At 35.0% G+C, this 26,317-nt stretch overlaps 1 pseudogene; it reads right to left on the bottom strand.

Moving 5' to 3' along the window:
• Window positions 1–333: 333 nt before the first annotated feature.
• LOC129923275 (dynein axonemal heavy chain 6-like) overlaps window positions 334–26,317 on the bottom strand; it is a 93,778-nt pseudogene continuing 67,794 nt past the window's right edge.

The following is a 26,317-nucleotide window of genomic DNA, read 5'->3' as shown; positions in this document are numbered from 1 at the left end:
GATTTGAATGCCTGGATCATATAATTTCAACTGTATAGATACAAGTCTCATATTATTTTCATTCATGTGTCAAGAGAAGCTCAATGTATAAAAATTGTATTTTATTATGACTAAATAGAAATTTTTATAAAGTATTTTTTACTTCATTTTTATAGTGGTAAAAAATATAATTATCTTAAAGTAGTTAAAGACTTTATTTTAGTGATATGAACACAAGATGTTCTAGATAGTGATCAGAGAAGAAAGTTGCTCACTAACATATCTAACATTGTGTGAGCCTACAAACAAACAAACAAAGAGGAGAACAAACACAAAATAATAACTAGAGAACCATTTGAAATGGACATTGTTTTTATTGTTAAATGCTTTACAACTTATCTGTAAGCAAAATTAATCAGAAATTTGACATAAGAGTGCTGCACCTTTGGCTATCCAGTAATCTTGTGTGTTGCTTGAAGGAAGGTGGACAGTTACAACAAAGTTAGTAGAATGTCCTGCCAAAGAAACAAGGAAAGCAAAGTTAAAACAGTGGAGTTCAAATATTTATAGATCATACTATACACCTAGGGTGCAGCAGCTAAAAAAAACTTTTATTTTTTAATTATCTCTAAAATGTGAATATAATAGACCAGGGCAGAGGCTCCTAACATCATTGCATAAAGAATGTTACTGCCTATTATTATAAAACTACATCTATAGGGTTATTAAATCAAAGCCTGAAGCTATGGTCTTGGTTAGGAGATCTTGTCATCCACAAAGAAGCCCCTCACCTGGCAGCTGCTAATTCCAAAGGAATGACAAAAAAAAAAAAAGGATATATAATATTATAACGACAGCTGTACCAAACTATACAGGCCTTTCCACCTCATCCTGGATTTAACTGTTTCCTATTGCCTTCACAATGAATCGTGAGACACTCAATCATGAATCATCTAGATTGACACCTTTGTTCTTAATATAGGGTTCTCAAAGACCTTCTAGAACAGGGGTCTCAAACAGGTGGCCATGTGGCCCGCGAAACAATTTTGTGTGGCCCGCGGCCAGGTCCGCGAATTAAAAAAAAATTAGATAAAATTTACAATGACCACATATAAGCCGTGAAATGATTTACAACTGCACAAATCAGTAAATGAAGTGTCCGCCCACTGCAAGCGAAGATTCTGTGAAGACAAGCTTTGTTGTTAGCGAGATGATAGCAAATGCATCACGACCATTCACTGAAAGCCAGATTGTAAAAGAGTGTATGCTACAGGCGTGTGAAATTATCTGCCCCGAGAAAAAGAAACTCTTCGAAGGCATAAGTTTGTCTGCGAACACAGTTGCAAGCAGGATCACCGAGTCAGCGACAAATGTTCAACTGCAACTGATTGCCGCTGCAAAAGACTTTGTAGCATATTCCATTGCACTGTACGAGTCTACTGGTGTAACAGACACCGCATACTGTGCTGTATTTATTCGTGGGGTCGACGAAAACTTGAACATTGTTGAAGCGCTATTGGACTTACTAGTAATGAAAGGAACGACGACTGGACGAGACGTGTTTCAAGAACTGGAAGCTTGTATTGACAGGTGTGGGCTACGGATGGTGCACCAGCAATGTGTTCAGAGAAGGTTATTGTTTCAGAGAAGGTTATTGTTGTTGGATTAATGGTAGAGAAACGGTATCAGCTCAGCTTGGCCGGACTTTTAGCAGCCATACACTGCATTCTGCACCAAGAAGCACTCTGTGGCAAAAGTCTACAAATGAAGAACGTGATGAATGTTGTCGTGAAGACGGTGAACTTCATACGTGCACGGGGTCTCAACCACAGACAGTTTGTGTCATTGCTAGCTGATTTAGAAACGGAATACGGAGAGTTGCTTTATCATACGGTCAGATGGTTGAGTCGTGGAAAAGTGATTTTTTGAACTGAGACGGGAAATAGCATTGTTCATGGCAATGAAAGACGGAGACACACCTCAGTGCCCCAATGTTTTTGTCAGATCTTGCTTTTCTTACTGACATCACGCAACATCTCAATGCACTCAATTCACAACTACAGGGCACAAAGCATCTGATTATCATGATGTTTGACCACATCAAATCATTCAGATACAAGCTGACTTTGTGGGCCACTCTTCTGGCAGATGGAAAACTGGCTCATTTGTCTTTTCTACAGAGCATTACGGTTGAACCACAGCGCCTGAAAGACTACGTAGACATCCTCTTCAGACTACTGGAAGATTTTGAACACCGCTTTCATCAATTCACTGCTCTCGAACCACAGTTTTTCCTTCTTGCCACTCCGTTCGCAGTTGAAATGAAAAACGTACCAGAGAAAGTCCAGATGGAACTACTGGACCTGCAGTGTGACACTGTTCTGAAGCAAAAATACGCTGATGTTGGTGTTCCATTTTTTACCAGTTTCATCCCAGAGAGAAGTTTCCAAACTTATTCTGCGCAGCTGCTAGAATTCTAGCGATGTTTGGGAGTACGTACGTTTGCGAACAGTTTTTTCCAGAATGAAGATTAACAAAACAGCATTACGATCAAGACAGACTGATAAGCATCTGAGAGCAACCTTGCGGCTTGCCACTACACGCGACTTCAGGCCTAACGTCGTTGGTCTGGTCTCTGCCAAACGCTCTCAGCTGAGTGGACAGAAACATGAGTGACGAGCCATCTGCAGTAGGTTTTTTTTTTGGTTTTTTTTTTTTTGGGGGGGGGGGGGGGGAGGAACTACAGTTTCTGCTTTTTAATTAGTGACAGAGTCAACGTCAACTTATTTCAGCAAACTAAACTGCCTGTGCAAGTAATAAACTACACTAAATGTAATTAATAATTATAAAAACTTTATTTTAGCATTTAACTGCAGTGACAGTAGTGTTCGTAAAATTTAATGAAAAAACATTCTCTTTTTGTGGTGCGGCCCGCTGAATGGTTGTTACTTTCCACTGTGGCCCACATGCTGAAATGAGTTTGGGACCCCTGTTCTAGAAAGTGATTGATGATCATAAGACTATCATCATCAATTGCATATGTAGTATTCAGAATACAGATCATTCCTGAAGTGTCATCCCTCATCACAGTAGACCACTTACCTAGTTCTGGCCTGTGCTATCAGTGTCAGCTGATTGCACACACAATTACCCCAAAAGAATCAATAATAACAATATTCTAAAACACAAAAACACCCCTAGATGTCAGCCAATCTGTTTTGTATGCTGCAATCTTACACAAATAAAACACTTTTTAAATCTACTTAATATTAAAAACCAATCTATTGAATGGTCAAAGGTAATCTTAGAAATGTCAATGTGAACACATTTCATCATTAACCCTAATAAATTATTGCCTATTTTAGCCTTCTATTATAATATATAAATATAACTTTATGCTTATTATTTAAAATCAGAAAAAAAAAGTGTAAAATAAAATTAATTATGATGAAATAAGAACATAAAAAAATAGACATTAAAAGCACCAATTAAAAAATAAATGCTCAAAGCAGGCACTGAAGCCTGATCATAATTTTAAATTCAGTAATTTCTACTACTAAATGGTTGATTTTTTTTTTTAAGTTTCTTATTTTTAGCATTTTGTTAACATCATTTCTCAAAATAGTACATCTCTTGTTTCAGTCAACATATAGGAAAGAATAGGAAACATGTCTAGCTTTCTATAAAGTACAGTTGGTCCAATCCATACTACATCAAAGAAAGCTTCTAATCAAACTTAAACTTAAACAAACAAAGAAACCAGATAAGCCTACTATACCAGTATTGAAATACATAATCTGATTGGACAACCTGAAGTCATTTTCTGGGCAAACATGTCATCGGCCATTGTATAGAAGTAATGGCATATTGCTATTAGAAATACACTCAGCTCATAATCATAACATAGGAGGCACGGTGGATGACTGGGGTCCAGGGTTCGAAACCTGGTGAAGACAGATTTTAATTTTTTGGGATCTTCTGGTGCCTCTGAGTCCACCCAGCTCTAATGGGTACCTGACATTAGTTGGGGAAAAGTAAACGCGGTTGGTTGTTGTGCTGGCCACATGACACCCATAGGCCACAGAAACAGATGACCTTTACATTATCTGCCCTATAGACCACAAGGTCTGAAAGATGAACTTTACTTTACTTTATAATCATAACATATACACTTTTTCAGTTCCCTTGAATGTATCCCAAACAGTGGCATCAAATAGATCTATACCTAACTATTGTCAGGCAATCACAAAAACTATGTACTGAGCTGAGATCTGGACATATATTAAAACTAAGCTGTAAAGAAAATGGACAGCTTCAGGAAACCAATCATGTTAAACCAATGGATGTACTAAAGCTAAAAAAAACAACAGAAAGCAAACAGGAACTTATCAAATACCTCAAATACAATCTTTACACTGGAAAACCACTAGAAAGATCACATGCACTCTATATACTGTGACTAGCACAGCCAAAATGCAAACACCATTATTGATTTGATGAAACCAATGAATAAATCTGAGAGTTCCTGAAACACAAACAACACGGCTAGAAGCCTTATAGTAATACTATGACATCTTATATCTCTCTGATGCAGGTCTATTTAACACACAGAGACTGAAGACTAAAATATTTCTGCATTAGAGATTTGCTATGGACTGATGCTTGCACCCTGAATGCCTCAAATGAAGCAGATCTTATGCCTGTACACATTTTGGCTTCACAAACACAGTAGGCATGGAACCAGAAATACTATGACCATAAACTGCCTGATGTCAGGTCATTGATGGACAGGTTGAGCAGTATGCACTTTGGATTGTCATCAACCTAGTCCTGAGTTCAAAGCCTGCCAGCTGGCCGTCATGCAGGAGGAATGAGCTAAGGGGTAACAATCTCCATTTCTAAAGGAACATCCAAAATGTATAAAACAAAGAGTCAGCATGCAATAATGTGTCCAGTTGGGGAGCACTGTAACAATATATGCTAATATAGATGATTAAACAAACTTTGTGTTACACATGCTAGTGCAGCATTTGGTAGACTTCAAGAACAAGGAGGGCCAAGGCGAGGACTCAGCATCAACAAAGCTGAAAGTCCACAGTTCTTCCCTCACTTTTATAAGCCATGGTCTCTATAGTCTTGACACATTCAATAGCTGAACTCTTTTTTGATCTGTGCCTCCTAAGAAAAATTTCACATGTAATAGTAAGATCCTATAGATCTCAAATAAACAGTGTCCATACTTAAAAAAAAAAATTCCAAACTCTGCTGGGCTGGGTATGTAGTAGGCATGACTTTAGTCAATTTCCTAAAAGAATTTTTGAATGAATAGCTGTGCAAATGAGGATGTTCTCAACACAGAAATGATTGAGACATTCAGGAATCCTCTTCATATTCACAGAAAGACTAATTGTACTAGCTACAGAAAGACTAATTGTACTAGCTACAGAAAGACTAATTGTACTAGCTACAGAAAGACTAATTGTACTAGCTACAGAAAGACTAATTGTACTAGCTACAGAAAGACTAATTGTACTAGCTACAGAAAGACTAACTGTACTAGCTACAGAAAGACTAATTGTACTAGCTACAGAAAGACTAATAGTACTAGCTACAGAAAGACTAATTGTACTAGCTACAGAAAGACTAATTGTACTAGCTACAGAAAGACTAATTGTACTAGCTACAGAAAGACTAATTGTACTAGCTACAGAAAGACTAATTGTACTAGCTACAGAAAGACTAATTGTACTAGCTACAGAGAGACTAATTGTACTAGCTACAGAGAGTCTAATTGTACTAGCTACAGAGAGACTAATTGTACTAGCTACAGAGAGACTAATTGTACTAGCTACAGAAAGACTAATTGTACTAGCTACAGAAAGACTAATTGTACTAGCTACAGAAAGACTAATTGTACTAGCTACAGAAAGACTAATTGTACTAGCTACAGAAAGACTAATTGTACTAGCTACAGAAAGACTAATTGTACTAGCTACAGAAAGACTAATTGTACTAGCTACAGAGAGACTAATTGTACTAGCTACAGAGAGACTAATTGTACTAGCTACAGAGAGACTAATTGTACTAGCTACAGAAAGACTAATTGTACTAGCTACAGAAAGACTAATTGTACTAGCTACAGAAAGACTAATTGTACTTGCTACAGAAAGACTAATTGTACTAGCTACAGAAAGACTAATTGTACTAGCTACAGAGAGACTAATTGTACTAGCTACAGAGAGACTAATTGTACTAGCTACAGAAAGACTAATAGTACTAGCTACAGAAAGACTAATAGTACTAGCTACAGAAAGACTAATTGTACTAGCTACAGAAAGACTAATTGTACTAGCTACAGAAAGACTAATTGTACTAGCTACAGAAAGACTAATTGTACTAGCTACAGAAAGACTAATTGTACTAGCTACAGAAAGACTAATTGTACTAGCTACAGAAAGACTAATTGTACTAGCTACAGAAAGACTAATTGTACTAGCTACAGAGAGACTAATTGTACTAGCTACAGAGAGACTAATTGTACTAGCTACAGAAAGACTAATTGTACTAGCTACAGAAAGACTAATTGTACTAGCTACAGAAAGACTAATTGTACTAGCTACAGAAAGACTAATTGTACTAGCTACAGAAAGACTAATTGTACTAGCTACAGAAAGACTAATTGTACTAGCTACAGAAAGACTAATTGTACTAGCTACAGAAAGACTAATTGTACTAGCTACAGAAAGACTAATTGTACTAGCTACAGAGAGACTAATTGTACTAGCTACAGAGAGACTAATTGTACTAGCTACAGAGAGACTAATTGTACTAGCTACAGAAAGACTAATTGTACTAGCTACAGAAAGACTAATTGTACTAGCTACAGAAAGACTAATTGTACTAGCTACAGAAAGACTAATTGTACTAGCTACAGAAAGACTAATTGTACTAGCTACAGAGAGACTAATAGTACTAGCTACAGAGAGACTAATTGTACTAGCTACAGAAAGACTAATTGTACTAGCTACAGAAAGACTAATTATACTAGCTACAGAGAGACTAATTGTACTAGCTACAGAGAGACTAATTGTACTAGCTACAGAGAGACTAATTGTACTAGCTACAGAAAGACTAATTTATAAGCTACAGAAAGACTAATTGTACTAGCTACAGAAAGACTAATTGTACTAGCTACAGAAAGACTAATTGTACTAGCTACAGAAAGACTAATTGTACTAGCTACAGAAAGACTAATTGTACTAGCTACAGAAAGACTAATTGTACTAGCTACAGAAACGATTGAACACAAAAATCTATCTTGATATTTAACCAATCTTGTTATGAACAGGAAAAAATGTTGTATATCTATATACAGAGTAAATCAGTGAGAGATGTACAAAGAAGAAACAAGTGAGAGCTAGATCTTAAAATAAACAAGTTAGGTCTTGGAGAAAATAAACCTGTGAGAGCTGTAGCAAGACTTAACCAGACATGCCCATGAAAGCTATGGTAGGAGTTAACAAAAGATAGAAAGTGTTTTGTGAAAACATTGATCCCAGCTGTAAAGAAATTTGTTAACTTGTTACCTGTAGTGGAAAGTGTGCCAGCTCTTGCAGCAGTTTTGTAGAGTGGCGCTGGATAGAGAGATAAATCTGGTTCATAGTCTAGGCGAGGATCCATGTGCATGACAGGCAAACTGGATATCATTTAGAAACAAAGAATTAAAGATGACTCAATTTGTATAGAAATAATGAAAGCAGTAATTTCTTTTTTTCTGATTTGTTCCCCTCAATATGACTATCAAAACAGAAAGTTGTTTCTTTTTTTTTATATTATGGTCAATTGATGGAGGTCATAAATAGTCCTAAATGTTTCAAACTGCATAGTTCTTTTTACACTTTTATTAAGGTTAGCTTGAGGCCAGTGTCTTATGAAGAAAGCACAGATCTGAGCAACATTTTTTAGAACTATTCTACTTGGGTCTGTGTCGCTGGTTCAGATTTTCATCTTCCAGGGAATGCATTTCTAAATTACATTGTCCTATGTAGTTGAGTTATTTTTATTTTTTTTTCTTCAGGCTGAATTTTTTGTAGTGTGTATAAGAGTCATGTTCACATAAATTGTGATGAGACTAGGACACTCTTGGTTTCATTTCTGTCATCACTTTCTCTAAGTCTAACAATATTTGTTTGCATTATTTTGGATCTTCCATTTTGTCAGTCATTTTTTTTATAGTTGAAACATGTTTTCAAACTTGCTTTTTGAACTTCAACAAGCACTGAGACTTCAGTCAGTAGAACACAAGACAAATTCTATTCAGTCAGTAGAAGACAGATGGCTTCTAACCAGTCAGTAGAAGACAGATGGCTTCTAATGTCAGTAGAAGACAGATGGCTTTTTTCAGTCAGTAGAAGACAGATGACTTCTATTCAGTCAGTAAAAGTTAGATGGCTTTATTCAGTCAGTAGAAGTTAGATGGCTTTATTCAGTCAGTAGAAGTAAGATGACTTCAGTCAGTAGAAAACAGATGACTTTTATTCAGTCAGTAGAAGACAGATGGCTTCTATTCAGTCAGTAGAAGTTAGATGAGATGGCTTCTATTCAGTCAGTAGAAGTTAGATGGCTTCTATTCAGTCAGTAGAAGACAGATGGCTTCAATTCAGTCAGTAGAAGACAGATGGCTTCTAATCAGTCAGTAGAAGACAGATGGCTTTATTCAGTCAGTAGAAGTTAGATGGCTTTATTCAGTCAGTAGAAGTTAGATGGCTTCTATTCAGTCAGTAGAAGACAGATGGCTTCTATTCAGTTAGTAGAAGTTAGATGGCTTCTATTCAGTCAGTAGAAGACAGATGGCTTCTATTCAGTCAGTAAAAGTTAGATGGCTTCTATTCAGTCAGTAGAAGTTAGAAGGCTTCTATTCAGTCAGTAGAAGTAAGATGACTTCTATTCAGTTAATAGAAGACAGATGGCTTCTATTCAGTGAGTAGAAGTTAGATGGCTTCTATTCAGTCAGTAGAAGTAAGATGACTTCAGTCAGTAGAAAACAGATGACTTTTATTCAGTCAGTAGAAGTTAGATGAGATGGCTTCTATTCAGTCAGTAGAAGTTAGATGGCTTCTATTCAGTCAGTAGAAGACAGATGGCTTCTATTCAGTCAGTAGAAGACAGATGGCTTCTAATCAGTCAGTAGAAGACAGATGGCTTTATTCAGTCAGTAGAAGTTAGATGGCTTTATTCAGTCAGTAGAAGTTAGATGGCTTCTATTCAGTCAGTAGAAGACAGATGGCTTCTATTCAGTCAGTAGAAGTTAGATGGCTTCTATTCAGTCAGTAGAAGACAGATGGCTTCTATTCAGTCAGTAGAAGACAGATGGCTTCTATTCAGTCAGTAAAAGTTAGATGGCTTCTATTCAGTCAGTAGAAGTTAGAAGGCTTCTATTCAGTCAGTAGAAGTAAGATGACTTCTATTCAGTTAATAGAAGACAGATGGCTTCTATTCAGTGAGTAGAAGTTAGATGGCTTCTATTCAGTCAGTAGAAGTAAGATGACTTCAGTCAGTAGAAAACAGATGACTTTTATTCAGTCAGTAGAAGACAGATGGCTTCTATTCAGTCAGTAGAAGTTAGATGAGATGGCTTCTATTCAGTCAGTAGAAGTTAGATGGCTTCTATTCAGTCAGTAGAAGACAGATGGCTTCAATTCAGTCAGTAGAAGACAGATGGCTTCTAATCAGTCAGTAGAAGACAGATGGCTTTATTCAGTCAGTAGAAGTTAGATGGCTTTATTCAGTCAGTAGAAGTTAGATGGCTTCTATTCAGTCAGTAGAAGACAGATGGCTTCTATTCAGTTAGTAGAAGTTAGATGGCTTCTATTCAGTCAGTAGAAGACAGATGGCTTCTATTCAGTCAGTAAAAGTTAGATGGCTTCTATTCAGTCAGTAGAAGTTAGATGAGATGGCTTCTATTCAGTCAGTAGAAGTAAGTTGACTTCTATTCAGTCAGTAGAAGACAGATGGCTTCTATTCAGTCAGTAGAAGTTAGATGGCTTCTATTCAGTCAGTAAAAGACAGATGGCTCCTATTCAGTCAGTAGAAGTTAGATGGCTTGTATTCAGTCAGTAGAAGTTAGATGGCTTCTATTCAGTCAGTAGAAGACAGATGGCTTCTATTCAGTCAGTAGAAGTTAGATGGCTTCTATTCAGTCAGTAGAAGACAGATGGCTTCTATTCAGTCAGTAGAAGACAGATGGCTTCTATTCAGTCAGTAAAAGTTAGATGGCTTCTATTCAGTCAGTAGAAGTTAGAAGGCTTCTATTCAGTCAGTAGAAGTAAGATGACTTCTATTCAGTTAATAGAAGACAGATGGCTTCTATTCAGTGAGTAGAAGTTAGATGGCTTCTATTCAGTCAGTAGAAGTAAGATGACTTCAGTCAGTAGAAAACAGATGACTTTTATTCAGTCAGTAGAAGACAGATGGCTTCTATTCAGTCAGTAGAAGTTAGATGAGATGGCTTCTATTCAGTCAGTAGAAGTTAGATGGCTTCTATTCAGTCAGTAGAAGACAGATGGCTTCAATTCAGTCAGTAGAAGACAGATGGCTTCTAATCAGTCAGTAGAAGACAGATGGCTTTATTCAGTCAGTAGAAGTTAGATGGCTTTATTCAGTCAGTAGAAGTTAGATGGCTTCTATTCAGTCAGTAGAAGACAGATGGCTTCTATTCAGTTAGTAGAAGTTAGATGGCTTCTATTCAGTCAGTAGAAGACAGATGGCTTCTATTCAGTCAGTAAAAGTTAGATGGCTTCTATTCAGTCAGTAGAAGTTAGATGAGATGGCTTCTATTCAGTCAGTAGAAGAAAGTTGACTTCTATTCAGTCAGTAGAAGACAGATGGCTTCTATTCAGTCAGTAGAAGTTAGATGGCTTCTATTCAGTCAGTAAAAGACAGATGGCTCCTATTCAGTCAGTAGAAGTTAGATGGCTTGTATTCAGTCAGTAGAAGACAGATGGCTTCTATTCAGTCAATAGAAGACAGATGACTTCTATTCAGTCAGTAGAAAGGAGGAAAGAGTTACAGTTAAATATTGAATACAATGAAAAAGTAGATATTAATTAAAATACATTTTGTTTGTTATATCCATTACAAGACACACACTGCAATACATGTCAAGTGTGTAAGTGTGTGGTTTTACAGGCTATTAGTTTGCCCCATGTTGTACTATCTAAGAGTATTTAAGTATTGGTTCATTTTGCTAGATGATATGTAGCTGAATGAAAGTTGTATACAATACTTACTTTGCCTGCATCTGGCCTTTCAATTGGTCACCAACAGTCATGTGATCCCAGTCCCAGGCAAAACCATCCATATAGAGTCCATGTACAAGCACTCCATCATCAGGAACATCCAACTGAAAATAGATAGGATTGAATATAAGTTTACTAGTTATGCTGTTTTTTTTTAAAAATTAAACATGTTTGGGAAACATTTAAGTAAAGTAAAAGTTTCCCCCTTTCCGACAATGTTTTCTACACGGGCAGACGATGTTAAGGTCATCTGTTTCTAAGCCAACGGTTAACGAGCAGGGTGTTATGTGGCCAGCACAACAACCAATGGCCTTTACTTTCCCCAGAGTTGGGTGTACCCAGGGGCGCCCTAAAAATCCTGAAATTCAAGATCCCAGCCTTCACTGACATTCAAACTCTGGCCCTCAGGTTCGGATGCCAAGCCCTTAACCATTTGACCACCACACCCCCTGGGAAGCATTTAGTTTCCTCATTATGTTATGATAAAATTGAGATCTGACAGAGGACGAGGAGGAGAAAACAACAAAAGTTTAAATAAATTTCTCTAATTTTTTTTTTAATTAATGGGAAATAATTTCATTGAATCAAGTGAAATTCTTTTTATACTTCCTAAATTTCCATATCAAGTCTGATCATTTGTTAGTGTTTTTAATTTTGAAGTTCTATATTTTGATTTCGTAAACTGATTTAACCATTGTTTTAAAAATAAATATTGATTTATTAGAGAAATAATTTGATTTTAACTTAGAGTTTACATTTTGATCCATAGGTATTGTTTCGCCCTTTTTAACTGTACGCAACTGCTCCATAACTAGTGCTTCTTCTCTAGAATATGGCAGGAGAATGAACTTGAATGAGAGATGATCAATAGGCTGGTTGTACTTTCTAGCAAAATTTTGAAGAGTTCCAGTCAAGAAACCTGTAAATAAATAGAAGATATAGTCTTCAATAAGTTTTGATTTTTTTTTTTTTACTGTTTAAAAAAAAAATGCTTGCCAACTAAGTACAAGTGGAATCTTTTACACATTTTTTCTTCCACTTCCCATTCTTAAACCAAATTGAAAATGAGCACAGTTATTGATTGTTGATGACAACACATGAATCAATCACAAAATTAAGCAAATAGTTAAAATGTTTGTTTTACATGTTTCGGATGTTCCTTCAGAGTTGAAGATAGTTTACTTCCTAGTCCAAACCTCCCGCAGGACGACGGGGGATGGGAGCGGGCAGGATTTGAACCCTCGACCATCGATAAATCCGAACGACAGTCCAGCGCGCAAACCGCACGACCAGGCAGTTAATTACCAGACAGCAGGCTTATTGTGAACAAGACAGCAGTAGGTCTGTTACAAAGGCAGAAGGATACATAATTTGAGATCTAAAGGAAATCTACAGAGGACAGACGTAGACTACTGAAAGAGAACCTAAACGGATCACAGCAATGTCTACAACAATTATGTCTGCATTGGGTGTGGCAAAATATGTAGGTCACAGCTAGGACAGCCTAGCCGAGTGAAATGCTTCACTCCCCCTTGAGACTCAAATACATGCCTTCTCATTATTAGTCCTAAATGTACTAAGCAAAGTGAGATAAGCCTTGTGTAGAGAATAAGGTGACACATTTTTTTTAAGACTGTAAAACCTTCTATTTTTTTATCAGTACTTGAACAGCTCAGTGACTAGTACATTAGCCTTCCATCCTAGATACTTGAGACCTCCATTTCAAATACAGAATCAAGCAACTTTCTTAGTTTAAAAAAAAAAAAATTGGTTTTGAAAGGGCAGCACCAAAACTTTCTCCCAGATTCAACCCCTTCCCCAACAGAAACTTATTGGACCATAGTGCACTGAGCAAGCTATTAGCATTAAAGTGGCAATAAACAAAAACAACTAATTAAAGTATTTCCAAATGCACAAGTTTATTATTATTAGTCTAGCTCTGTTAAAAATTAATTAGATTATTGATTCAAAATAAGTAATGCTATTAGTTTTTTAAAAGTACTTTTTATATTTTACTTGTTCCTGACATGGTTTTGACACTTTAGTTTTAACAGCAATCACCTGCAGTTGCCTTAAATCAATGTGATCATAAATGGGAAGATCAAAACTCATCCTTTAATATAGGGCAATAAAGTCATACCCAATCATATTATGTTACAACTTAAAAATAATACTCCAAAAAGACAGTAATTTATTTTCAAACACATTTTCATGACGTTTATAGGACACATAAAACTTTGTGAAAAGATATTGTAAGTATCTGACATTTAGATCTACAACTTCCCAACAAAATTACAAACCTTGTGGAAAGAAGAAGCCAGACAACCAAAAAGACTTAGGAGGTCCATTATTGATCCAATTGTCAATAAAACAACACCTCATTATCAGGTCTTTAACCCAAGATGCTAAAGACTTTAACGAAGGATAAGCGTTTCTGGCCCATAATTCTGGGACCTGAAAATGAGTATCAAAATGTGTATCAAATATACTAAAGTGCTTCTAAACATATCGTTAAAACTATTTGATTATTATTGTTACATAAAACACATTAGTGATTTGAAAAACTCTGGATTAGTTTAAACCATTAGTAAGCACAGTGGATTTAAGATATTCCATAATTTATTTTCATTGAAGTTCTAATAATTTATTTTCCTTGAAGTTCTATTTTTCTTTTTTGTTATAATATGTGAGATGTGTGGCTGAGTAACAAGAATTCTGTGGCAACCCATCGAGAGGAGGGGGGGGGGGGGGCTGAGTTTTATTCCAAACTTGACCAGACTTGTGTTTGCTGAGTGCCTGAAGGCAACCCATTGTCTCCCCCTGATCCACAAAAGGAATTGGACTATAATTCAAGAAGCTTGCTATAAAGCAAGAAACTTGTGCTTTACAAACAGAAAGAAATAACCCTAACCAAATTAAAAATCTATTGAAATTGAGTAAGTCATATAATTTACACAACAATGATTTTGTTAGAAAAAACATAATGAATGGAAAGTTGATCCATACATGTGTCAGGCTGTATTTTAAAGCCTTGCCTTATCTGTCCTGGCCCCCTGACACAGTTAATCAATTATGTCAAACAAGAAACACCACTACAACAATTCATATATATTGACTTGATGAATGTTTAATCTTATGATACATTGAATGAAGAGTGAGGACTAGAAACTCAAAATACCTAAATAAATGAAAAGCTACCAGTATCTTGGAATTCCCATATTGACATAATAAAGAAATCAAACAAAAAAGACTATAGTTTATCATAAATGTTTGCAAATCAGACAGTAATATCACAACAAAATTCTATTTCACCTTAAACCACTATGCAAAATTGCATCTTAATTTGGGGGATCCTTCAACATGTGATAGATAAAGAATCTAAAAGATGTCATATAGAGCTATGAGGAATATCACAAATGGATACTTACATTAAACTAAATTAGCACCTTAGGATATCACTAAACATTTAGAGGAATTCCAAGACAAAACACTAGAAAAGAAACTACAGGTAGTAGTAATACCTAAAACACTAAATTGTAGCTTGCAAGTACAATAACATTACCTAATATAATAAATACTCAGAGACACAAGGCTAAAGACACATTTCTTATTCCATATGCTAGAACAAATTAATATAAATAATCTTTCTTTCCAAGAACAATTTGAGAATGAAAAGGAAGGAAGGAAAAGAAAAACAATGAGTTAAAAAAGAATTTTAAGCTCTTTTTCACATGAGGTATTTGAAGCTGCAAATACCTCGGAGCTATTGTCTCAGATGAGGGAAGAAAACCCAAACTATTGGCCCGAAAAGCACAGTCCACAGCAGCCCTTTCAAAACTTAAAATAATATGGAAAGATAAGGGCTTAGCCCTCGGCACCAAAATCAGACTGATGCGCTCTCTGGTCATGGCCACATTTTTATATGCTTGCGAGTCGTGGACGTTGAATGCAGAGCTTGAGAGGAGGATCCTAGCAATGGAATTGAGATGCTACAGAAAGATCCTAGGCATCACATTCAAAGACCGCATCACAAACCAAGAAATCAGAGACAGGGTTACTGTAGCGATTGGAGCCCATGACGACCTGCTAACTATTGTAAAAAGACGAAAGCTTAAAACCTTTGGCCACATTACAAGATCTACGGGACTCGCAAAGACCTTCCTTCAGGGAACAGTGCCAGGGAGAAGAAGAAGAGGCAGACAGAAAAAGCGATGGGAGGACAACATTAAAGAATGGACGGGCCTGCCATTGAGAGAGGTTCTAAACAAGACAAAAAAAGGGAGGAATGGAGAAAGACGGTCGACAAATCTTGCCTGGTGCCCCAACGGTCCAACAGACTAAGGGATAGGTAAAGGTAAAAGGTAAAGGTAAGGTAAGGTTTCACATGAGCCAGTGGGTAACAGGATGAATTCAGGTTGGAATTATTATCTTCTTTTTTAACTAAATTTGTATAAGAGAAGCTGACGTTAAGTTGAAGCTTCCAATAAAATGTGTGAAGTTTTTCGGGAAAAATAAAACTAAAATTTAACAGATAGATCTACGTTCATTCTAAATGTAAACAATAAATTACTTACATGGTTATTTAAAAAAGCATTGTATACATTCTCCAATTCCTCACTCATCACTACGAAACCTTTGATGGCTTTTTTCAGTTGTTCTAATGATGTCTAAAGGAGTAAAAATAAATTTGAAAAAACTTGACCAAATTATCTCTTAAAATGAAGCTCTGACTTACTATCATTTCACCATTATCACGAGAATTCCAACAGTTATTGCTGGGTATTTTCTATTCTGGTATCCATTGAATAACAGTTTTTTTGCTGTTGTTGTTGAGCTTTGTAAGTGCTGTTCTGAGGTTTTTAATACAAGAGGAATCAGAGTTTTGCAAGCTTTGGAGGGTTGTTTTCGCATCAGTTAGAAAGACAATCTGACTGTGTGGGGAACTGTGTGGATGATTTGCTAGCATGGTAGCAGCTAGTGCTCCCCTTTCTGCTCTGTGACTGTCAGAGAGCTCTCCAGTGGCAATGGATTTTTCTAGTTTTCCTCCATCTGGCCATTCGATGAGTATTCCAGCTCCTCCATTTGTGGTGGCTTTATGGGATGAGCCGTCCCTGTAAACTCTGATCCACTGATTGCTAGGATAATTGGTTTGTAGAAAACAGTTCACTATTTCCTTGAGCTCTGTTGATCTGTAGTCAGATTTTCTTTTTATGTTTTCAATATGGTCCCTTATAGTAGGAAGAGGGCTTTTGTCCCAGGGTGGAGATTCATTATAGTGTATCGAGGATTCCAGAGTAATTTTTTCAAGTTGTTGAATGCATTGAAAGCCTAGAAAATTGAATGGAGCTACCAACTTGCTTTTACAAGAAACGGCCAGTTAAGAATTTTTGATTTCACTACATGAGATATTGAGGGCACGGTGGCTGAGTGGTTAAGTGCTTGGCTTTGTGATTTTTAGGACGCCCCTGAGTCCACCAAATTCTAATTTTAATTTAATTCTAATCCAAATTCTGACTTTAGTTGGGGAAAGTAAAGGCGGTAGGTCATTGTGCTGGCCACATGATACCCTGCTTGTTAACCTTGGCCAGCAAAATAGATGACTTTGACATCATATGCCATAAATATTGCAAAGTTGAAAGGGGAACTTATTCTATGTCAATATCATATCATAAGCAATCTTAATTCGCCTCGTGAACTATTCGTTAAATAAATCTAGACTTAAGATTTCGTTTACATAAAACCTTTTATAATAACAGTAAGGTCTTTGTATACAATAATATAAAACATACTCATTAATTATTCTATATTTAAATCTTATTAACATGTACCTTGATTATTATAAGCAGTTTATTGAATCTTTCAGTTTCTTGCATCAACACTATGGTTAAAGAGTTTATGCGACCTTTGGCGTCAGGCTAGTGAATAAAGAAACAATATTATGCAATCAATTTGTCAATTACTACTAAGCGTATCTAATATTATTGAAAAAAACAACAACATGGTTTTTGATATTTTAAAAAATATTGTATGCACTATTATGTTGTTTTTCTTTAAATAAGAAGCTTTTAATAATGTAGTAGTTTTCACATTCAGCCAGATGTAAGACTGACTTATAACAATTTTGTTTCACTCAAATGTCATAAGATGTAAATAATAAAACAATGACTTAAAATTTTTCAATGTTTAATACAGTCATATCCAAAGAGCTAAATTGTATACAGTTAAGTCATTTGGCTATTACATGGCTGTATCATTAGAGTCATAGTATTTATGTTTTTTAAAGCAGTTAAAATAACTGAAAACAAGCTGGGAAATCAACTGGTATATCATAATCTTATTGTTAATCTATATAATTTGTTTGTGTATTTAAAGTCATGGATATTTTTTTTCCTGCTTTTTCAAGAACACTATTTTTGTAAACTATCACAAAGCTTATAGATATATATTAAAAAATTAATCTTGCTTAATACAAAATAATGGCCATGCTACAGGTTTCTTTTTTTTTTACAGGTTTTTCTACGATTTGCTTAACAGAGCTATGATTCTACTGGTTAGCTTGTCTATTAAAACTTGTACATTTTAACAATTGTCCTTATATATGTTTTACTTATTTCGGATGTTCCTTCAGAGTTGAAGATAATTACTTCCTAGTCCAAACCTCCCGCTGGATGACGGGGGATGGGAGCGGGCAGGGTTTGAACCCGGGACCATCGATAAGTCCGAACGACAGTCCAGCGTGCAAACCGCACGACCAGGCAGCCATATAGGGCAGATAACACATGCAACACATATTTCTACAAATGTAAATAAGGTCTTAGTTTCTTTTTTCTTTTTTTTTTTTGAGTAATGATGCTTCTTTTTTTTTGTCTAGTCATTGTCAATATTCCAGTATACCAGAGACTCATATCCACAAGTTGTACAGAAGTGCTACATCAAAACAATCTCACTCGTACAATAGCAATCTAGAAACTAAGCAAAGTTCAGAACTATGACAATAAATGTTAGACTTGGAACTTATATTAAGAACAAAGAGAGCAATCGATTATGTTAGGTATTATTGCATGCTAAGAGAGCAATCTACTGTTAGGTATTATTGCATGCTTAGAGAGCAATCTACTGTTAGGTATTATTGTATGCTAAGAGAGCAATCTACTGTTAGGTATTATTGCATGCTAAGAGAGCAATCTACTGTTAGGTATTGCATGATAAGAGAGCAATCTACTGTTAGGTATTATTGCATGCCAAGAGAGCAATCTATAATGTTAGGTATTATTGCATGCTAAGAGAGCAATCTACTGTTAGGTATTATTGCATACTAAGAGAGCAATCTACTGTTAGGTATTATTGCATGCCAAGAGAACAATCTATTATGTTAGGTATTGCATGATAAAAACTAAGACACTACTATATAAAGCTAGACACTAAAGCATCACAAGAACTAAAAGACTATCATGTAATACTAGGAACTATGGAACTATGGATCACTAACAATATTAGAAACAGAAAGGCCTACTAAGAATTAAAAGGATGGCCCAATAAATGGGAATATGGAAATCCATTGCTGGTGGCCCATACTTCAATAGGGGTGATGGGCTGTAAGTAAAGAAAGTACTAAGAATTAAAAGGATGGCCCAGGATAAAGGAATATGGAAATCCATTGTTGGTGGCCCATACTTCAATAGGGGTGATGGACTGTAAGTAAAGTAAGTACTAAGAATTAAAAGGATGGCCCAGGATAAAGGAATATGGAAATCCATTGTTGGTGGCCCATACTTCAATAGGGGTGATGGACTGTAAGTAAAGTAAGTACTAAGAATTAAAAGGATGGCCCAGGATAAAGGAATATGGAAATCCATTGTTGGTGGCCCATACTTCAATAGGGGTGATGGACTGTAAGTAAAGTAAGTACTAAGAATTAAAAGGATGGCCCAGGATAAAGGAATATTGAAATCCATTGCTGGTGGCCCATACTTCAATAGGGGTGATGGACTCTAAGTAAAGTAAGTACTAAGAATTAAAAACTACCATTTTTACTTGGAACTAATAATATTAGTACATACTGTAAACATATTGGGATTCACTCTTTCAATATCCAGTTCGTCAATCAATCGATCCAGGACAGCCTCAGCAAGTTCATAAGTAATATCATCATTAGACATCCCACCATCAGCTGCTACGATTCTCGGTTGAACATCAAGTATTGTAGCTAGATAAAAATTTGTTTTACTCCTTTAGTTCTGCATGAACAAAAATTTTTGTCTTAAATTCCAAACATCTCACCCTTTTTTTGTTGATTTATTTGAATAAGAAGAATCAATTGATTTATTAGTGCTGCTAACAAAACAGTAGGCTCAAGGTAATAGGTGAACAAAACAGATATATAAAGCGAGAGTTTCGAACTGGTTTGAACATTCTTCTTGAACATTATCAAATGTGGTTCTCCTGAGATCAACAAAAAGCAAGTTCTAAATGACCCTGTATCTTTTTAGGGAGAAAAGTGGCAAAGGAGTCTGTCCATAGAGCATAAGACTCACTGATGGCTACAATGTTGTAAGCCATAATAAAGCAGTGTAAAAAAGATTATATGACAATTTATTATATGACAATGATTTATATTCTTAACTAAAGTATTTCAAAACAAAACCAGTGTAAGTGTATATAGCAGTCAATTGCGACTGTTACCAAAACAAACACAGACTTACCAAGTAAAGCATTGGTTTCATTCAACTGAAAGGCTATGTTTGCATTCTCATGGAGCCCAAAGATTTCTGGCTCATCTATAAGTGGTAGAGATTCAATGTAAGCCTTGACAGTAGCCAATGTCTTGACAAGAGGTGGATAGTAAATACCTTCAAAAATAGATTAAATTTAAACAATTACCTTCCATGGCCCATTGTATTTAATACAAAACAACATAACTTTTTTTTCTCAAAGACATTATTTCTTATGAGGCTGATGACTTTTGGTAAGCAATTACTTTGCTTTTAATTACTAATGAATAATACATTTTAAACAAAAGAACAATTCCCTCTCCCCCATACCTGAAATAAATCAAGGTTAAGGGCATGTATAAATCTAGTCAGAATATATAAAATTCTAATTAGATGATACAGATGCAGACATGGCAATATTAAAAAAAAGGGTAGCCTAGACTAGAATACTGGATCTAGATATTAATACAAGTAATACAAGTTTCAAAGATGTCAAATGTTCTTGAAAAAGTTCATGTATTTATTGAACTCTTTGACCTCCAGACAAAATTTAATTGTAAGAAATTTATATTTTGAAAAATTATAATGGTCAAACAAGTTTCAAGTGCGGCCAATTAGCTAGTTATTCTTTTCCCAAAGTTATACTTAAACTGTTAAATTTGTTAGAGCTATTTTTGAGATCTGTGTCCATCCAAGTTTGTCGTTTTTTTTTAACCCTTTTGCCAGCTGATAAGAGGAATAGTAAAATAAACAATGTATCACGAGCTAAAATGTTCCTCACCCTGACAGACTAAAACAGTCTTAATCAAATCTACTTTCACTATGTTAAATCTTTGCTCAAGTTGCATAGGATTCTGAAGTCAGATTAGAATGGATTTAATCTAATTTGTTATATCAATTTTGATTAGGCTCATACTTCAATTCTGTAACTGGTTATAATTTATGTATGTTTTTTGTTTGCATATTTTTGAAAAGGAATTTTGCTTTGATCACTTCATGCAACTATTTTAAAATGCATGTTACATGCCTCTCTATGACATGCATCTTAATAGCAATACAGACTTTTTTGATCAGTTGTCAATGCTTCTAAACCTGCAGCTTCTCTACAATCAATAGAGATCTAAATAATGTTGATGTGCCATAAACTATTAACTATACCAGCACCTTAACCTAGTTAAATCCTTTTACAAATTATTAGTAGAACATTATACAAACTTACAGATGAGAGAAATCAATTTGGAATATTTGTATTTTACATCAAAATATGTTGATCTGTGTTAAGGACAATGTGTGTATGTGTGTGTGTACTGACTGAAGTAATACTTGTACGAAGACGAAGATGCTACTTTCAAAGGTTAGATCACAGAAAAAAAGGAAACATACTCAATTTATTTTAGTTCTAGTTTGAAACCTGCTAATAAACATCAACATCTGCCACAAATAAATTAAAAGGACTTCCCTTATAATGTACTTTATATTGAATATACATTACAATTACCTGATTCTGAGTATTTATATTTTGGTTTTAAGGTTTCAGGTCTGAAAAAAAACTTTAAAATTGTCCTTAGACATCTTTGATCTTGGGCATCTGTGACTCGACCACCATAGGTAATCTGTGGTGATAAAAGAAGTTTTAAATCATTCAACTAATTGTGTATTATACTGTACAAAAAAATAATCATTCATAAATGTTAACCTAAAATTTGAAAATTAACGAATATAGATTAATGTATGAAGTCTTTTATGGATGTATGTAGTTTGAAAATTGTGGTGGTATTTTATTTTAAAATGTTAAAATGCACAATTGCATTTTAAGAAATGTGATAATAATTCAATGTGAGCCATCTGTGGTCTGATGACAAAATGATACTTTTCTCTCTTGACTCAATTTAGCCCACTTCTGTTACTCCTTTAATCCAGCTTGGTCTCAAAGCCTGATATTGCATGTCTAGCTGCTGAGCAAAATCCATATAGAATATATGATATAATGTGCACTGTTTTGTCATTTTCGCTCCACATGAAGTGGGCATACATGTCTGGTCAATTCCAATTACAAAATTATTAATTAAGTTGTCTCAAACTATTACAATAATTTCCTTTAAAATTTTTCTTTTTAATTACACGTTTATAACAAAGTCATGAAAAGTCAAGAGATAAATATTTTTGGCTTAGTGTTTTAGAAAGAAACTAAAATATTTATATCTCATGCGCAAATGACAATACACACAATACTCTACCTCTCTTGTTATATAGATCAGTGTCTCCCAAGGGATGTAACCATCTTTACAAAACATTTCCATGTTGAGCAATGCACACTCTCTATCACTATCATTAAAAGCGTACTAAAATAAAAATAGATACGACTTATTTATAAGAAAAACTGTATACACACATTTTTTTTTCTAAAAAGATAATATTTTGAAATGAATTACTTTAGGAAAGTGAAGAAATGATCATCCAGAGAGGACTAGTGACATTCAGAAACCCTATATAAAGAAAGAGAGAGAGTTGCAGAGTCAAGACAGTCTAGCACAGTGGAGTCCAGTACAAGATCAGAACAGTACAACAGTTATTCAATTAGAAATTTTGTGTTGCCAATAGTACACTATTTGGTATGTAATACATCAGACTCAATAAAGTACACTATTTGGCATGTAATACATCAGACTCAATAAAGTACACTATTTGGCATGTAATACATCAGACTTAATAAAGTACACTATTTGGCATGTAATACATCAGACTTAATAAAGTACACTATTTGGCATGTAATACATCAGTCTTAATAAAGTACACTATTTGGCATGTAATACATCAGACTCAATAAAGTACACTATTTGGCATGTAATACATCAGACTTAATAAAGTACACTATTTGGCATGTAATACATCAGACTCAATAAAGTACACTATTTGGCATGTAATACATCAGACTCAATAAAGTACACTATTTGGCATGTAATACATCAGACTCAATAAAGTACACTATTTGGCATGTAATACATCAGACTCAATAAAGTACACTATTTGGCATGTAATACATCAGACTCAATAAAGTACACTATTTGGCATGTAATACATCAGACTCAATAAAGTACACTATTTGGCATGTAATACATCAGACTCAATAAAGTACACTATTTGGCATGTAATACATTAGACTCAATAAAGTATCACCCTATTTAGAATCTGAGTTGCCACATTCTCGCAAATGGTGGTAGCTGTTTTGATTTCAATCAAGAAACAAAGGAGAGAGACACAACAATATCATTATTGTTAACTGTGTTAGGTTCATTATGATTTATTAGTTGTTTAATTAACAGGTCCATATTGCTGCATGTTTTGATGCTGAATATTTTCTTTTTTAAAAAATAAAAGAAATATTTATAATTTATATGTGTGTTTGTTATATTTTTGTGTGTGTTGAGCATTTTTTTTTTTTTATATTCATGAGCCACCAATTTTAGAACTTGCATTGCCAGGATGGTCTGTACTGAACAAAAACACATTTTTCTTCCCTAATTGCATTTTCTATTTTAAATTGAACAAATCTAGTCTACCATATATCACAGTAGCTACTCCCATAATACAGCCTCTCATTACTTTCAAACATTGATTATCTCTTTATCTCTTTCTCTTTTTTTTTTCTACACAGCACAGGGAATACATTTTTCTAATACATAACTTCCTTTACCAGTTGATTAATGTCTGTCAGGAGTCTTTTTTTCCAAATAAGATTTAATAACAATATTATATAAGTAATCATCCAGCTTCAATTACTTCTGACTCTATACTGGTATAGTCTTTCACAATTGTTATAAGGAAAGGTCAAAAAAATTATTTTCAATATACCAGCTAGATGAATTTTCTCGAAAAAAAAAAGGTTGTTAGACAATAATAAATGTTTAACAAAATTTTTTCCTAGTAACCTAGAGAAAAGTTTTTAGTTTTGAATATCCAGCACTAAATGAAAGTTAATATCTTAACACAGTCAGATGCCACATGCCTAATTAACATTAATTAAGGCCAACTCTCGTCAATTTATTATTTTATATCAGCTTCATGTCATAATTAATTTAATGGGACAAGCCTTAATAAACAAGTTGATTCTTTTGGAAAAAAAAAAAAACAATTTCTAATAATAGCAAACATTAAAAACAATAATAATAATAATAGCAAACATTAAGTTCTAATAATAGCAATAGAAACACAGAAGAAAAAAAAAGAAACCCTTATTCTCTACCCCAAAATTCTTAAGCTTTTTCTTTAGGGCCTCACTGGTTTTTTTTTCCAGCTATTTTTTAACATAAATAACTTATTTTTTTAAATAACTTCATGACACATGTGGCTGAGATTGCTTTTCTATTTCTTTTCATTGTTCATATTGTAAGGTTTTCTTTGCTGGTAGTGGTAATGGCAATAAGCACTATACTACTACAGCATTCATTTTCATGACTGACGGATTATATATATATATATATATTACTATGAATAAAGAGAGGACAAAAGCAATTAAGAAAACTACATGACAAATGTAGAGAGTATAGATTCCCTACTCATCATGAACTGCCAGGTTTCTTTTATCCACTTAGTTTGCAATCTTAGGTACCTAACCCTGATTAAGTGTTGCCTGAAAAAGTATTTTGAGCACTAGTGCTAGCTCGTGGCTTAGTTCTTTAAATGAAGCTAATATGAGTTTTCTTTGCCTCAACTCTTTTCTTCTGACCCACACATAAGTCAGCTCTGCAAAGATCTCTATCTGCAGCTGGGCAGATTAGGCCAGATCTGACCATATTTGACAACTGAGTCAACAAAAAAAAGTTAGCTGTGATATTCATACTCTCCTGCCTTGACTACTGCAATCCCGTGCTAGCAGGGGTATACAGGACAACAACATCATTCAGCTAGAGCAGGGGTTCTCAACCTGTGGGTCGCGACCCCCCTTGGGGGTCGATTGACAATTTGCCAGGGGTCGCCTAAGACCATCGAAAATATATATTTTTTTTTTCTATTCTTCTATTGCTGTGTGTGTTAGGGGGGGTCGCGTTAGAGTGGGAGATTCTAAAAGGGGTCGCCGACTTTAAAAGGTTGAGAACCGCTGAGCTAGAGCAAATTCAGAACAATGCTGCATGAATGGTCCTATGAAAAACAAGAAGTGATTCTGCTACTGCTCTCTTGTGTACACTCCATTGAATGCAAGAATTGACTACAAAACTAAGAATGTCCTTTTACTTTAGTGAACTGATCACTCCATATGTTAGAGAGAGAGCCCTGCAGTCCATGGACTCAATGTGACATGTTTCTCACTAAAAAGTTACAGTTTGTGGGCCTTTTCAGTGCTTGTCTAAAGGTTTCGAACTCACTCCCCATTGATCTCAGACAAACAGCTTGCTTCACTACTACATTCAAGAAGAACATTAAGACCTATCTGTTCAAAACTTTTTTTTTAGATTAATGGGTCATTTTAACACTTGAGTTTATGTCTGTTATGTAATAGCTTTAATAGTATCTAAAAAACAAAAAAAATTGAATGGGTCCTTACACTAATAGATAATATTCCAGTTCTTAACATAACTCTTACTGTAATATTATGGTTCTACACTCTAACTGTAATATCCCAGTTCTACAGTCTTAACATGACTCTTACTGTAATATTCCAGCCTAATGGTCCAAATTTTTTCCTCTCAAGAATAACAGCATGAAAAAAACAAATGCCAAAAATGATCTTCCTCCAGTCCATTCCCAGAGCTGTTATAAAAAATTTTTTAAATTTATATAGAAACAATAACACAAGTTAAGTCAGTCATTATTATTACTAATCTTTAAAATGTCTTTTTTTTGTCATTTTTAAATTAAAAAATCAATCAACCTACACTATAATAACAAATATAACAAATATGGAAAAGCTCCAGACCTTTGTTAACAGATGCCTACGCCGCATATTAGGAATTATGTGGCCAGAAAAGATAACTACTATCGATTTGTGGGCGAGAACTAGACAAAAGCCCATAGCCCAAGACATCACAAAACGAAAATGGAGCTAGATAGGACACACCCTGTGAAAACCAGCTACCAATGTTGCAAGGCAGGCACTTGACTGGAACCCACAAGGAAAGAGGAAAGTGGGCAGACCCAAGCAAACCTGGAAGAGGTCAGTCATCAGTGAAGCTGAGGGTACTGGAATGACATGGCAGCAGATTAAGAAAGCTGCTCAGAACCGAGTTCAGTGGAGAGGTGTGGCTGCGGCCCTATGCTCCCCTGGGAGTGCACAGGATTAAACCAACACTATAATAATCCATACACAATACATAGTGTAAATAACATTATTAC

Source organism: Biomphalaria glabrata, chromosome 16 (assembly GCF_947242115.1).
Source record: "Biomphalaria glabrata chromosome 16, xgBioGlab47.1, whole genome shotgun sequence".
Lineage (NCBI taxonomy): Eukaryota > Metazoa > Mollusca > Gastropoda > Planorbidae > Biomphalaria > Biomphalaria glabrata.
The sequence above is the reverse complement of the archived record's forward strand: the minus strand, read 5'-3'. Positions and strand labels throughout refer to the sequence as shown.